Here is a 13,778-nt window from a genome sequence, read left to right on the forward strand (position 1 = left end):
CAGAGACACCAAGCTCCACATTTCTATCTTCTCCCAAAGGGAATCTGCACCTTAAAGTTATTTAAAGGCAGCCCCTATGTTAACCTATGAGATAAATAGGCCTTGCAGCAGTGGAAACAAATTTAGCAGTATTTCACTGTTAGACCATGTACAACACATCAGTACATGTCTCACCTTTAACATATACTGCACCCTTGCCCATGGGGCTATGTAGGGCCTACCTTAGGGGCGCCTTCCATGTATAAAAAGGCAAGGTTCAGGCCTGGCAATTGGCTACACTTGCCAGGTCGAATTGGCATGTTAAAACTGTACACAAAGACATTGCAGTGGCAGGTACGAGACATGTTTACAGGGCTACCCATGTGGGTGGCACAACCAGTGCTGCATGGATAGCATTTGATTTACAGGCCCTGGGCACCTCTAGTGCACTTTACTAGGGACTTAATAGTAAATCAAATATGTCAAAAATGGAAAGCCAATTATACATACATTTTACACAGGAGCACTTTCACTTTAGCACTGGCCAGCAGTGGTAAAGTGCCCAGAGTACCAAAAACTGCAAAACAGAGTCTAGCAAACAGTCACAACATAGGAAGCAGAGGCAAAAAAGACAGGGAAGACCACACCAAGGATGCCAGGTCTAACAATGCCCAGCTAATTTTTTTGGGAGAGACCTATTCAGAAAATTATAACGCACAATGGGGGTGATTCTGACCGCGGCGGACGGCGGTCGCCGCACGCCAAGCGGTTCCCGCCGAGAGACCGCTCCGCAGTCAAAAGACCGCGGCGGTCATTCTGGCTTTCCCACTGGGCTGGCGGGCGACCGCCGAAAGTCCGCCCGCCAGCCCAGCGGGAAACACCCTTCCCACGAGGACGCCGGCTCAGAATGGTGCCGGCGGAGTGGGAAGGTGCGACGGGTGCAGTTGCACCCGTCGCGAATTTCAGTGTCTGCAAAGCAGACACTGAAATTCTTCGTGGGGCCCTCTTACGGGGGCCCCTGCAGTGCCCATGCCATTGGCATGGGCACTGCAGGGGCCCCCAGGGGCCCCGCGGCACCCCCTACCGCCATCATGTTCCTGGCGGGAGACCCGCCAGGAACAGGATGGCGGTAGGGGGTGTCAGAATCCCCATGGCGGCGGAGCGCGCTCCGCCGCCATGGAGGATTCTCAAGGGCAGCGGGAAGTCGGCGGTACACCGCCGACTTTCCGTTTCTGGCCTCGGCTGAACCGCCGCTGTCAGAATGCCCAGCGGTGCACCGCCAGCCTGTTGGCGGTGCTACCGCCGACCTCCGCCATGTCGGTAATTACCGCCAGGGTCAGAATGACCCCCAATATGTTTTACTCCGGATAAGGTATTTTTAGAAAGCAAACATGGGGATTAGTTTTATAAATGTTTCAATGATGTACCACATCTTGAAGCATGTAATTTCGGAAACTGTGAAACTGTGTTAACTCAAAACCCAAATGCTATAGGGCAGATACTTAATTATCCTCCAGTACAGATCAAGCTACAGTCAGTGTCACCATTCCCATGGCATCTCAGTTCAAGAAATAAAAGAGGGAGAGTTGGGAGTACTGCAAGTAAAATACAATCTGGAGAGAAAACAGTAGTTCCTATAACACCCTCAGTCTCCTGATAAAACATAAAGGTAAGGGTCTAGGAAGAACAGTTTCCGTTAGGTTTGTTCAAGGTCCTGGGAAAATAAACGAGATGTGATACCTTCATTTACAGTAGTTCCTAACCCTGCCACCACCCTATCTAACATAAGTGTCAGCTCTGAATGCTTTAGTGTAATTGACACACATCTTGGTTTCCTCACCCTATCAATGCATGCCAATAGACAGGTGCTGTTTTGCATTTCAACATGGAAATAAATGCTACTTGTGGGCTTGAGTGCACCAGGTAATAAAGAAACCATGCCCATTTTCTCTCAGGCTCTCAAAAGAGATCTGATTCCTAAGTGTTTCCTGGAGCCTCTGCCTTGATTTAATACATCAATGACTTGCTCCTTGAATCCCCTACTATAGAAGCAAGGAAGATCTAATAGCTATCCTTTATCACCAAAGGCTATAAGGATTTCCCACAAAAGTTACAATATTGGTTTCCTACTGTGTCATATTTAGGCCTGGGTGTGATTTCCATAATTACACCATTCCATTACTTCACGTAATTATGAAAATTACACAACATTAAACACCATTTTGCAGTAAATATTTACCAGGAGTGGAACCATTTACCAGGAACAACAGACTGTAAGCAGGTGTTCTGGCCATGCTCTTGTTTCAATGCATCCTCATGCCACAAAATGGTATGTCGATTCATTTTGCACTAAAATAGTGTGAAATGACGTATTTACAATTTGCAAATTAAGTGTAATTTATTTTTATTTGCCCGAATTTTGCATTAAATTACGCAACAGGAACTTGCTCACATTTTGCACACCCCTAATCCTAGTTAGTGCATGCACTGTCCAAAGGGGTGCACAAGGTACTGCGAGATAGGATAGATGCAATTTCTCATTTCCTCAGCCCTTCACATAGAGAAAGGCAGGGTATCGCCAAAATTGGAATGCCCAATTACTCTTTGATAGCCTTTTCCTTACACAAGGAAGTTACATTCCCTGTTCCTTGATTCAAGGATTGTGACACAGCCCCTGGCACCCTTAAAAGATAATTATATGTTGTCCTAGCCTTTGTCCTTCCAGACTAAGCTAAGAAATTTCACCTTTTTGTCATGAGAACTAATGGTGTTCATTAGCAGTTTTAACCCAAAATCAAGGAACTCAATTTCGCCTGTTGCCTTCTATTCACCTACTTTGGTGTTGGCCTTCCTTCTGTTCTGTCCATGGTCTGTGGTGACAGCTGCTATAGAACTATTGTGCTAGCACACCAATTAACATTTGCATGTGCCTCACACACTAAAAGTACTATAAACAATGAGTAAACACTACACCTTACTAAAGTGAAAATAACCAAATATGAGTCGATTTTATTTGCCTCTACATGTTGTGATTAAAATGTGTACAGCTTTGAATCTCTCCATGATGTTGCCAACAGTTTACGAACAATTAATGGATGATGCATTTCATGATTGTTGACTATTAAACAGCATACCGAAGTTCACCCTGATTTGCAGGATACACCCCTTTTAAATGCAGATAGCAATTTAATTGTTAACAGGTTGTGGTTAGGTGATGGCATGTAATTGCCTAATGCTATCTGCAAACATAAGGCTTAATAGAAGGAGCCCACGTAGAAAATGATGAAAGTGCCCAGTCTGCAGAAATAATAGCCTTCAGTAGAACCATCCAAATAGCAAAGGACAGGAAGTTGAACTTGGAGTGGTTTGTGATTTTGGTTTACTTTAGGCTATTTGTTGTTTCTTGTCCTCGGCGGGTAAGGAAATATGGCATGCAACATTGATATATGACCATCTTCAAACATGGTTTATTATCGTTTCATATGTTAAAGGTTTGCTGTTTCTGCTGCTGGTGGGGGGGTGACGCTCCTCCACCCTAACGGTGGGCCACCCCTGGAAGGATGTGTGAAAACAGAAAATGCGATTTAGGGGCTCACACAGGGAGAATTGTGCTATCTGATCACATCTATGGCCCACCTATTTCATGTCCCTTCCCACGGAGGGTGTGAAGTGCCTAAACAAAGTCCCTTCAGGAATTGGCCCCAACAAAGAGAAAAAAGCCAGAGGGCAAAAAACCTCTAAGATGACTTCAAGGCACTGGAATCAATCAATCAATCATTACATTTGTAAAGCACACTATGTACCCGTCAGGGTTTCGAGGCGCTGGGGGGGGGGGGGGGGTGTGTGCTGTTAGCGGTCGAAGAGCCAGGTCTTGAGGAGTCTCCTGAAGGTGAGGAGGTCCTGGGTCTGGCGTAGTGAGGTGGGGAGAGAGTTCCAGGTCTTGGCGGCGAGGAAGGAGAAGGATCTGCCGCCGGAGGTCTTGCGCTGGATCCTGGGGACGATGGCGAGGGCGAGATTGGCAGAGCGGAGTTGACGAGTGGGGGCGTAAAAGTTGAGTCTGGAGTTGAGGTAGGTAGGTCCGGTGTTGTGTAGAGCCTTGTGAGCGTGGGTGAGGAGTTTAAAGGTAATCCTCTTGTCCACGGGGAGCCAGTGGAGGTCCTTCAGGTGAGGGGGAGATGTGACATCGGCAGGGTATGTCGAGGATCAGGCGGGCGGATGCATTTTGGATACGCTGGAGTCGTTTGATGTCTTTTGTTGGGATGCCTGTGTAGAGTGCGTTGCCGTAGTCAAGTCTGCTACTGACGAGGGCTTGGATCACCATCTTTCTGGTTCCTGTTGGGATCCACTTGAAAATTCTGCGGAGCATTCGAAGGGTGTTGAAGCAGGAAGAGGAGACGGCGCTGACCTGTTTGGACATGGTGAGGGCGGAGTCCAGGATGAAGCCGAGGTTTCTTGCGTGGCTGGCTGGGGTGGGTGGGGGTCCGAAGTCGGTGGGCCACCAGGAGTTCCAGGCCGAAGGGGTGCGCCCGAGGATGAGGACTTCCGTCTTGTCGGAGTTGAGCTTCAGGCGGCTGTCGTTCATCCACTCGGCGATGGCTTTTAGTCCCTCGTGGAGGTTGGTTTTGGCGGTGAGTGGGTCTTTGGTCAGGGAGAGGACGAGCTGGGTGTCGTCGGCGTAGGAGATGATGCTGAGGTGATGTTGGCGGGCCAGTTTAGCGAAGGGGGCCATGTAGACGTTGAACAACGTAGGGCTGAGGGAGGAGCCTTGGGGGACGCCGCAGATGAGGTTGGTGGCTTTGGAGCGGAAAGGGGAGAGTCGGACTCTCTGGGTTCTGTCGGAGAGGAAGGATGAGATCCAGTTGAGGGCTTTATCTTGGATGCCGGCTTCATGGAGGCGGGTCAGTAGGGTGCGGTGGCAGACTGTGTCAAAAGCGGCTGATAGGTCGAGGAGGATGAGGGCCGAGGTTTCGCCGTTGTCCATTTGAGTTCTGATGTCATCTGTGGCGGCGAGGAGTGCAGTCTCGGTGCTGTGGTTTCGTCTGAAACCGGATTGAGAGGGGTCTAGGATGGAGTTGTCTTCGAGGAAGTGGGCGAGCTGTGTGTTGACGATCTTCTCGATGACTTTTGCTGGAAAAGGGAGGAGAGAGATCGGTCGGAAGTTTTTGAGGTCGTTGGGGTCAGCCTTGGGTTTCTTGAGGAGGGGTTGGATTTCTGCGTGTTTCCAGCTGTCTGGGAAGGTGGCGGAGTCGAAGGAGAGGTTGATGATCTTGCGGAGTTTGGGGGCGATGATGGCGTTGGCTTTGTTGAACATGTGATGTGGGCATGGGTCCGTGGGGGAGCCTGAGTGGATGGTGTTCATGGTTGTTATAGTTTCGGTGTCGTCCACGTGGGTCCAGGCGGTGAGGCGGAAGGCGTCTGTGGAGATGTCAGGGGTGGGGTCTGGCGGCGGAGTGGCGTTGAAGCTGTCGTGGATGGTTGTGATTTTCTGGTGGAAGAAGGTGGAGAGGTCGTCGCAGAGTTTCTGGGAGGGCGGGATGTCGTTGGAGTTGGCGTTGGGGTTTGAGAATTCCTTCACGATGCCGAAGAGTTCTTTGCAGTCGTGGGCGTTGTTGTTGATGCGTTCAGTGAAGTGGGCGCGCTTGGCGACTCGGATCCGTTGGTGGTGTTCACGGTTGGCGTCTTTGAGGGAGGCGAGGTTGTCGGGTGTGCGCTCTAAGATCCACTTCTTCTTGAGCTTCTGGCAGAGGCTTTTGGAGGCGGTCAGTTCGTCTGTGAACCAGGCTTGTTTTTTCTTTCCTTGGTTGGCGGTGGATTTCTTGAGTGGGGCTAAGGTGTTGGCGCAGTCGAGGATCCATTGATGGAGGTTGATGGCGGCAGTGCTCGGGTCGGTTGAGTCTGGTGGTGGGTTTTTGACGAGGGTGCTGGTTAGTTGGTCTTGGGTGATTTTTCCCCAGCGGCGGTGAGGAGGTAGAGGGATGCGGTGTTCGGTGATTTTCGTATAGGAAAAGTGGACGCAGTGATGGTCGGTCCAGTGGAGTTCAGAGGTGTGGCTGAAAGAGATGTGGTTGCTTGAGGTGAAGAGGGGGTCAAGAGTGTGTCCGGCTATGTGGGTGGGAGTGTTGACCAGTTGACGGAGTCCGAGGTTGAGGAGGTTGGAGGTCAGTGATGCGGTGTTGACGTCGTTGTTATTTTCCAGATGGTAGTTTAGATCTACCAGGAGGATGTAGTCTGGGGAAGCGAGGGCGTGGGTGCTCGCGAGGTCGGCGACGGTGTCGCTGAAGGGGGCTCTTGGTCCTGGAGGGCGGTATATGAGGGTTCCTCTGAGGGTCGTGTTGGGGTCCGTATGGATCTGGAAGTGGAGGTGTTCGGCTGTCTTGAGGGTGTCGTCCGTGTGGGTGTGGATTTTGAGGGTAGATTTGTGGGCGATGGCTATTCCGCCGCCGATTCCGTTGGTTCGATCTCTTCTGGTGATTTTGTATCCCTCCGGTATGGCGATTGCGATGTCCGGGGCCGAGGAGTCGTTCCACCAGGTTTCGGTCATGAAGGCCACGTCAGGGGCGGTGGTGTCGAGTAAGTCCCAGAGTTCGATGGCGTGTTTCCGTGCGGAGCATGTGTTGATGAGGATGCAGTTCAGGTGGTTGGTGTTGGAAGTTCTTGTTGTTGGCTTCGCCGTTCTGTCGCAGTAGAAGTTGCAGGTGCGGCAGGAGAAAGGTCCTTTTGTGTGCTTCGGGGTTGCAAGGAAGCACTCTGCGGAGGGGCCGGGGTTGAGTGCGCGCAGTTCGTTGGTCGAGTAGCGGACGCAGGGGATGCGGGGGGCGCGAGGACCAGGGGGGGTGGCGCTGGGCGCGGTCCAGGGGCGGACGGGTGCAGACGGGCTTGCCTCTGACGCGCCAGCGGCGCGTCCGCTGTGCGGACGCTGTGCGGACGCGCAGCGCCAGCCATTAAGAAGGGAGGGGCGCGAGGGGGGCGGGGCCGCGGGGCCGCAGGGAGGCAGCGGCAGGGATCGGAGAGGAGGGGGAGCGCACAAGGGGCAAAAGGCACAAAAAATCAAGCAAAATTAAAGGCAGTCACAATAAGAAAACACACAGTATGAAATACAGTAATGGCACAGTACACGATCGGGGAAACAGCAATCAGAGGGGCACAACGGGGGCAGAAGCGCCGGAGGCGAGGCGCAGAAAAATGAGAAAAACAACTTACAGGACGGCGGAAAGCGGCACACGGGTCAAGTGAAGCTAGTCAGAGCCCACTAGACCCCAGGGATGAGGCGCAGGAGGATGCCTGCGGGTGGAGGAGGGCCTCGAACACGCAAACAGCAGCGTGGTCGGGGGACAGAGGCAGGAGGCAGCAGGTTGGTGCTGCGGTCGTGGGGGGCGAGCTCAGGACCTGAAACAGGTCAGAGGTCGCTCACTCGCGACGCGCAGCGCCAGCCATTAAGAAGGGAAGGGGGAGGGAGGAGCAGCTGGGAGGCGGGAGGCGGGAGGGAGCGGCGAATGGGGGCACGAGGGGGGCGGGCCGCAGGGAGGCAGCGGCAGGGATCGGAGAGCAGGGGGAGCGCACAAGGGGCAAAAGGCACAAAAAATCGAGCGAAATTAAAGGCAGTCACAATAAGAAAACACACAGTATGAAATACAGTAATGGCACAGTACACGATCGGGGAAACAGCAATCAGAGGGGCACAACGGGGGCAGAAGCGCCGGAGGCGAGGCACAGAAAAATGAGAAAAACAACTTACAGGACGGCGGAAAGCGGCACACGGGTCAAGTGAAGCTAGTCAGAGCCCACTAGACCCCAGGGATGAGGCGCAGGAGGATGCCTGCGGGTGGAGGAGGGCCTCGAACACGCAAACAGCAGCGTGGTCGGGGGACAGAGGCAGGAGGCAGCAGGTTGGTGCTGCGGTCGTGGGGGGCGAGCTCAGGACCTGAAACAGGTCAGAGGTCGCTCACTCGCGACGCGCAGCGCCAGCCATTAAGAAGGGAGGGGGGAGGGAGGAGCAGATGGGAGGCGGGAGGTGGGAGGGAGCGGCGAATGGGGGCGCGAGGGGGGCAGGGCCGCAGGGAGGCAGCGGCAGGGATCGGAGAGCAGGGGGAGCACACAAGGGGCAAAAGGCACAAAAAATCGAGCGAAATTAAAGGCAGTCACAATAAGAAAACACACAGTATGAAATACAGTAATGGCACAGTACACGATCGGGGAAACAGCAATCAGAGGGGCACAACGGGGGCAGAAGCGCCGGAGGCGAGGCGCAGAAAAATGAGAAAAACAACTTACAGGACGGCGGAAAGCGGCACACGGGTCAAGTGAAGCTAGTCAGAGCCCACTAGACCCCAGGGATGAGGCGCAGGAGGATGCCTGCGGGTGGAGGAGGGCCTCGAACACGCAAACAGCAGCGTGGTCGGGGGACAGAGGCAGGAGGCAGCAGGTTGGTGCTGCGGTCGTGGGGGGCGAGCTCAGGACCTGAAACAGGTCAGAGGTCGCTCACTCGTGACGCGCAGCGCCAGCCATTAAGAAGGGAGGGGGGAGGGAGGAGCAGCTGGGAGGCGGGAGGGAGCGGCGAATGGGGGCGCGAGGGGGGCGGGGCCGCAGGGAGGCAGCGGCAGGGATCGGAGAGCAGGGGGAGCGCACAAGGGGCAAAAGGCACAAAAAATCGAGCGAAATTAAAGTAAAGGCAGTCACAATAAGAAAACACACAGTATGAAATACAGTAATGGCACAGTACACGATCGGGGAAACAGCAATCAGAGTGGCACAACGGGGGCAGAAGCGCCGGAGGCGAGGCGCAGAAAAATGAGAAAAACAACTTACAGGATGGCGGAAAGCGGCACACGGGTCAAGTGAAGCTAGTCAGAGCCCACTAGACCCCAGGGATGAGGCGCAGGAAGAACTTCAAATCAGAAATCAAGGCAGATATTGTGAATGGAGAAGGATCCAGACCAGCAGGAGGCAACAGGTACACTTTTAGAAATTAAAAAAGGAAGACAGTGGATTTCCAGAGGAAGGACTGGAATTGTGAAACATACCACAAGAGACTTGGAAGCACTACAATGCAACAGCTAAACATAATTCTCTCCTTAAATAGGTAGAAAACAGGAAATACCTCACAGGAAATCAGGCCATCATCTTGGATTAGGCAGCATAACTTACCTCTGAGTACTAGACTAGAGGACACTAGGAAGAAGAAACACTAAGGAGACGCTGAGGCCTACAGTGTCTCCAGGAGACAGACTAATGCCTCACGATACACTTACAGGCTGGCCTTCTTGACATGAGCGAGCTCAGGGTCCGTGGCAGCCAGCCCGTGCCTCTGCTGACTCTAGGAGCATGTGCAGTGGCCACCCAACTAACATTGCCTCAGCTGCGGGGTCAGGGTGGGATGCCACACCTATGATGAGACAATGGAAAACATTTTGTATCTCAGTTTATACAAAGCCTCTGCAAGTGTTTGGAGCTAAGGCAGACATTTCACTGTGCCTTTTACCCGCAAGCATCAGTTGCAGTGGAGTAACAGAATGGGGTGCTTGGGATCATGTTAGGGAAAATATATGCATCCACTGAACTATCCTGGATTGAGCTGGGTGCACCACCCACCTTTCTACATTTCACTTACATTTAGCTGGACCATCAGTATAGATCTTTATCTGAGAGTGACTGAATAAATTAAGCTGAAATAACAATCACTTAATTAACAATTTATTTCATTTGCAGCCAATAAAGAGAGTTCTAATAGTTTTAAGATATTTTTTTAAGAATAAATATATTTTTATTAACTAAGTTGCAGAAATACACATGAAGTGTATCCTGAATCTGTCCCTACTCTATTTGTCTCTGACCCACATTTGTAGTACGTCTAAATGATGCTGCCTCTTCATCTGGGAAAGTTAGAAAAGAGCATTCAGTCTGTTACTGTTCGATGTGGCAGCTCTTGACATATATTTTTGTGTCTGACCCCTTTCTTTTGCATCCTGTGCTGTAATTAGTTTTTACTGGTTTTGATACTCTGGGCACCTTACCACTGCTAACCAGAGCTAAAGTGCAAGTGCTCTCTGTCTAAAAGATATTGGTAATTGTTTTTCCTTAATTGGCACATTTGATTTACTGGTAAGTCCCTAGTTAAGTGCACTATGTGTGCCCAGGGCCTTTAAATCAAATGCTACTATTGAACCTGCATCACTGATTGTGCTGCCCACATGAGTAGCCCTATAAACATGTCTCAGACCAGCCTTTTCAGTGTCTGTGTGTGCAGTTTTGCACTGCCAATTCGACCTGGCAAGTGCACTCACTTGCCAGGCCAAAACATTCCCATTTACTACCTGTAAGTCACCCCTAAGGCAGGCCCTTGGTAGCCCCATGGGCATAGTGCAGTGTATTTAAAAGGTAGGACATGTACTGTTGTGTTTTACATGTCCTGATAGTGAAATGCTGCCAAATTTGTTTTTCACTAATGCAAGACCTATCTCTCCCATTGGTTAACATGGGGATTGTCTTTAAATATCTTTTAAGTGCAGTTTCCTGCTAGGAGCAGACAGGGATGTGGAGTTTGGGTTCTATGAATTCCCAATTTAAAATTACATCTTTTGGTGAAGTTGGTTTTTAGATTGTCTGTTTGAAAATACCACTTTTAGAAAGTGGGCATTTTCTTGTTTAACCATTTTGTGCCTCTGCCTAGCTGCTGAATACACATCTGGGTCAGGATGACAGTTGGGCTGCTTTTGAATTCACTCTAGAAAGTCACACAAAAGGAGCTGGGGTATGTCCTGCATATCACAATGAGTCTTCCTGAGATAGAGTGGGAGGGAGGGGCTGTGCCTGCCCTCACACAACACATTCTCCAACCCCCTAGTGTGTGTCTGGGGTAGGGCAAGGAAGAGGTAGGATCTTGTGCACTACAAATACTTACCTTTGAAGTTTGCCTACTTCAAAGGCAGAAATGATTCTAAGTATTCGACTGCTGACCCCACAAATTCAGATTGGTTCCGGATCAAGAGGAACCTCTGCCAAGGAGAAGAGCTTGCTGCTTGAGGAGGAACTGCCACATTGCCTGTTGCTTTGCTGTGCTGGTCTGCTGCTGCTCCTGCTTTAAGAGGGAAAGGACTGGACTTTGTTTTCTGAAAACTCTGCTTTTGAAGTTTTTCCAAGGGCTTGGATTGAGCTTGCCCCCTGTTCTGAAGTCTCAGGGACATTGAAGTCTTCATCTGCCAGTGCCTGGGCTCTTCTGCTGAGAGACCTGACTTGCTAAGTGATGTCAAGTCCAAGTCCCTTTGAAGTGAAAGCTGGTAACCTCCACGAACAAATCCATGTACTTCTGTGTGTGCATCAATTGATGCATCGCCAGTCCCACGGTTGAACATTTGGAGCAGCGCCTGCCTCATGGCTGGAGAATTGATGCAGTGCCTGTTGTCAGTGTGGACGCTTTGCACAGCGCATCGGAATTTTCCATACAACGACCTTGGGCGTCAAAATCTTCAACATCACAGCACGGACCTGAGACTGCTTGTCCGGAAATCAATGCATCCCTTCCCTAAAAGGAAAGAATTGACACATCACTCGCCCGAGCGAGAAAGAATCGGCACACAGCCTCACTTACGAGTAAGGAATAGACGCATTAATTGCCTTTCTGATGCATGCTCACCCGTGCGTCTTTATTTTTTGTGCCTACGAGGTACTTTTTTCTAAAAGAATGCATCCATTGATTTCAATGTTTTAAGACTCTTTTTCTTTAAAAATTCATATCTTTGCTTGTGTATGTTGGATTTTTGTCATTTTGGTCTTGTTAAATTTAGATAAATAGTGCCTATTTTGCTAAACTGGTGTGGAGCCCTTTAGTGGTGTTTTCACTGTGTCACTGTGTGTGTATTGGTGCAACTACTTTACACATGGCCTCGGAGATAAGTCTGATTGCTTTTGCCAAGATACCAAGGTGGTGAGCAGGGGCTATCTGAGTTGTATATCTCCCTTACTCTGACTAGAATGAGGGTCCCTACTTGGACTGGGGATAAACTGACTGCCAACTAGAGACCCCATTTCTAACAGTTACATTAGGCAAACATCTCACAGTTATCCGTCTCATGTGCTTACAACTATCACACTATTCTGAAACAATTCATCAACTCTCTCTAAGACCTAATATAACCTCTGCAGTGGAATGAAAAACTTTGTTGTATTCAGAAGCACCATAACTAAACAGTTCCCAGGAATCTTTCTAAACTTAATCCTGTTTCCCCAAACTAATAAACTCAGTATGGTCTCTCTAAAATCTCACCTTGCATATTCTATATTGTCCAGAAAGTGCTCACTAGTTACCCATATCTCTCAACTCCAACAGCAGCAGCATTGATAATTAGTGGTCAAGGCACAGTGTTCGTCTCTACTCTCTCTAGATCGGTCAATCAGTGGTCTCTCTGATCAGCTCTCTGATGTCATCTGCTTCTCCTTTTTTTCTAGGACACCCTTTATAATTAATTTGATTGATACAATTGTTAACAATGTTTTGCATTACTTGAGATGGTGCAACAGTAGCCAATGCATTGTCTTGTTGGATGGCAAGGATCAGATACATGTGCGTCCTTTCCCATACACTTTTCACTTCAGTAAGGACAATTTTACATCCATAAGTATAACACCCACTTTATTCCCATCATTCATGTATTGTTAATATTTCAAACTCAAGCAAATGTTATTTTCTAAATACACGTCAGCACATTCCAAAGCGGTTTAGTAGGCGAATAAGTATGTAAGTAATGCTTGTTATATTGTTTTAAAGAAAGCGGTGTCATTTTATAGGCCAAGTAAAGGTTATAGAAGAAACATTTCATTAAAAAAAATTCCAGCCTAGCAAGTTTTCCAAGTCATGTAGCCTGGGTTAGACAGAGTTCAGAGCATGCGTTTAAATGTTCAAGCAATCAACAGATTTCGACTTAGCAATTCATTCTCATGTTAGTGATTATTATGATTCTTAATTTTCTATAGGAGACTTAATCAATTGATATACTTCCACTAGTTTTGATGGCCATGAGATGCATCCCTGATTGAGCTACATATTTAAGCCCACATAATATCCTAATGGGTATTGCGATGCACATTTCTAGGTATGTATCAGTGTTTCTTATTTCTGTCACCTAATACCTTCTATTACAGTACTGCAAGAGGTTTACAGAAATGTTGTTCTGTCTTCTGATTAGGTCCTGAAGGTCTGTTTGCAGCCTCTGAAAATATCAGGTCATGCCCAGCAGCCAGGGGACTGGATGTATATAATGGCTCACACAAGGAACAGCTGTCTCTAGTCTTACGGTAAAGACCCATTCTGAGTGTTGCTAATACAAGGTACTGCTGTAAAGTTCCTGGGTGCAAAGCTCGCTCACCAAAGACCACCAGTGCAGTGACCAGATCCATGGAAGAAGCTTCCACCCCAGGATTAAAAATGAATGTTGCATGGTAAAGTCTTCAAAGCCTCCAGGTATTCAACCAACAATCAAATAATACCAGAAACTAAGGCATGTGATGTACAAATATACTCCCTCCAAGCTTAATGACCAAGACCTCAGTATTGCGTACCAGGAAGGCCATGGATTCTGGCTGTAATGTGCACTTTAATTTCAATTATAATAGTGAATGTGTTGCTGGTTATCTTTAAAGATCATCTTCAGGTTCCTGAAGTAAATGAGAGGGACAGCAAAGGAGACCCGTGCAACATACAATTTTGCTCCTGCCCTAGCCCTAGAGGAAACATGGTGTAAATCTGAGCTAAATAATAAGCAGAATATTTATGTTGTGCTATTGCAAAATGATGTGCCTGCTTTGAA

This window comes from Pleurodeles waltl, chromosome 4_1 (assembly GCF_031143425.1).
Source record: "Pleurodeles waltl isolate 20211129_DDA chromosome 4_1, aPleWal1.hap1.20221129, whole genome shotgun sequence".
Classification (NCBI taxonomy): Eukaryota; Metazoa; Chordata; class Amphibia; order Caudata; family Salamandridae; genus Pleurodeles; species Pleurodeles waltl.